Genomic DNA, 2,792 nt, shown 5'->3' with positions numbered 1-2,792 from the left:
AACAGAAAGCAAGGGAGGGAATTGTGTTTCCAGGATGGAGCCTCTGTCACAGCCTGGAAGGTCTCCTTGGGCAGCAGCACCAAATCTGCTCCCCCAGGACATGTTGGGAACCTCTTCCCGAGTCTCTCTGCTGATGTCTCCATTCATGACAAGCTGATAGTGCATAAACAGTCAGGTAATGCCCCTGCCCGCTTGCACCCATTACCTGCTCTTTCCTCCCATGCTGTCCTGGGTTTAGCTACTACTGATTGAGGACTTCCAGCAGGATTTTCAGGCTCTCCCTTTCTCCCATGTTGACAGTTGCTTTGTAGATGCCACTGTCCCTTTGGGACACCCTCCACAGGAGAGATCCATTGGATGATGAGAACCAGCTCATCCTGCATAGGGAGCATGGATGGCTGGGCTGTGGGACCCCCTGTAGTACTGCAGGATGGTGTGGGAGCTGTGCCATTGAGGTATTCCCACTGCACAGAGTAGACCTGCGTGATGTTACCCAGCCAGGAAGCAGCACTGGGGATCCCACAGCAGCAACTTTACCCTTGAGGGGTTCCAAGATTCCTGCAGCTGTTGCAAAGGCACCAGCAGCCTTTTCCCTGCTCAGGGAAAGCTGAAGGTCTCAAAAAACACCCGTTTTGGGGAAGGACCAAACTGGAAAGAGTAAAGTTCCTTCCTTTTCCTTTCAGCCTGGAAACCTCCAGCAATGAAAGATAACAATGGTACCTTTGCCTATGAGGATCACGTACATGGGACAGGCAGCAGACTCCTGCTGGCTTTCCTCCTCAACAATCCCCCCCCGTGAGAGAGCCCCGTGAGCTCTCACTGCTCACAGACACCCCTTCCAGCGCCCTCACCTCCCATTCCTCTGGAGCACAGCCCCAGGCTTCTCTTCCCCACGGAAAGCCTTTGGTGGGATCCAATAGCTCTGGGGGGACTGAGGCTTGGAAGGAGCTTAAGATGCCTTCTACTGGAGCAGCTGCTCCAAGCCCCTGTGTCCAACCTGGCCTTGAGCACTGCCAGGGATGGGGCAGCCACAGCTGCTCTAGGCACCCTGTGCCAGCGCCTCAGCACCCTCCCAGGGAACAGCTTCTGCCTCAGAGCTCAGCTCAGTCATCCCTTGGCACCCCCATAGCCCCCCCAGCACCCCAATGACCCCCCCTTGAACCCCATAAATCCCCCAGCACGCTATAACCTCCCTGTGCCCAGTGACCTCCTGGCATCCTGCCCGCGCACCCAATGAGCCCCTACACACCAATACCCCCCCCAGCAACTCACTACCCCCGCCCCCTGCACCCCCATAACCCCCCCAGCACCCCAATAACCCCCTGCACCCCATAACCCCCCCAGACTCTATAACCTCCCTGCACCCAATGCCCCCCAGCACCAATGGCCCCCCAGCACCCCAATCCCCCTGCAGCCCCACAACCCCCCCCCCAGCACCCCAATACCCCCCTTAATGTGTGTGTCGTCCCCCCAGCTGCAAGCTGGAATCCTGCCTCGGGATCATCGGTGGCAAACCCCTGAATTCCCTTTATTTCATCGGCTTCCAAGTTCCATATGGAACTGGGGGGGGGGGGTCTCCAGGACATGGATATGGGGGATTCCCCCTAATTCACCCTATCCCATCTCCAGATGATTTTCTGCTCTACCTGGACCCCCATTACTGCAGCCCTATGTGGATACAGAGCAGGAGAACTTCCCACTGCAGGTAATGGGGGGGGGGGACGGGGACATCCCATCAATGGGTATTTTTTTGGGGGAGGGGAATTATCCTGACACCCCCCCCCCTTTTCCAGTCATTCCAATGCAGATCCCTGCAGAAGATGCCCTTTGGGAAGATGGATCCCGCTGCACCATTGGCTTCTATGCGGGCGCTGGGACCGGGCTGGATGCGCTCTGCAAGGACCTGAGCCGGGTAGCCCACATCGCATTATGGGGGGGTGTTTTGGGGGTGTCCCCCCCATTGTAACCCCCCTTTTCCCCTCCTGCCCCCCCATATCCAGGTCCTGGCCCCCCCCACAGCACCCGAGCGTTATCCCCTCTTCACCCTGGTCAAGGGGGGCAGAGGATGGAGCCCCCCCTTCTCTGGAGACGTCCTCCCCCCCGCGACCCCCTCCGGGGCAGAGAGTTTCGTGTTCCTCTGAGCACACACACCACACCCCCCCCACGGACTGAACCATTGTGGGTTATGGGGGGGATGGGACTGAATCATTGTGAGTTATGGGGGGGTTCCCATGCGACTGAACCCAATGGTTATAGGGGGGTCCCAACCCATGAAAACCCCATGGGACTGAACCACTGTGGGTTATGTTGGGTCCCCACCCACAATGACCTTTCAGGGACACCACACCCACCCCTTGTGCCCCCCCACCCAGGGGGTACCAGACGCTGCTCACGGTGGGGGGTGTCACACGTTATTTATTGCTCCCCCGCCAGTAAAGATGAACTGAACCAGGCGCTGCCGTCCCCATGGGGACCCCCCCCCATTACCCTCGGGCCGGGGGGGCAGCGCTCCCCCCCCCCCTTGTGCCGCTGCCGGTACCGGAGGCGCCAGGCACTGAGGCCGAAGGAGCCAAACGGCTCCCGGTGAATTCCTGCCCCCCCCCGCACAACTCGGGGGCCTAATGGGGCGAGCCCGGTACCGGGGGGGGCACCTTTAAGCGGCCCCCCGGGGTCGTTTCCGCTGTCCCAGGGCTTCTGCTCCGCTTCTGGCTTCGCTTCGGCTCCTTGGGGCTGGGAGAGGGGAGGAGGATGAAGGGATGAGGATGAAGGGGGGATGAGGACGAGGATGAAGA

The 2,792-nt window shown here is 59.7% G+C and overlaps 1 pseudogene; it reads left to right on the top strand.

Moving 5' to 3' along the window:
* Positions 1–700: 700 nt before the first annotated feature.
* On the top strand, positions 701–2,141 carry LOC117436930 (cysteine protease ATG4D-like; annotated as a pseudogene).
* The last annotated feature ends 651 nt before the right edge of the window (positions 2,142–2,792 follow it).

This window comes from Melopsittacus undulatus, chromosome 13 (genome assembly GCF_012275295.1).
Source record: "Melopsittacus undulatus isolate bMelUnd1 chromosome 13, bMelUnd1.mat.Z, whole genome shotgun sequence".
Lineage (NCBI taxonomy): Eukaryota > Metazoa > Chordata > Aves > Psittaciformes > Psittaculidae > Melopsittacus > Melopsittacus undulatus.
This window is presented reverse-complemented; position numbering and strand designations above follow the sequence as displayed.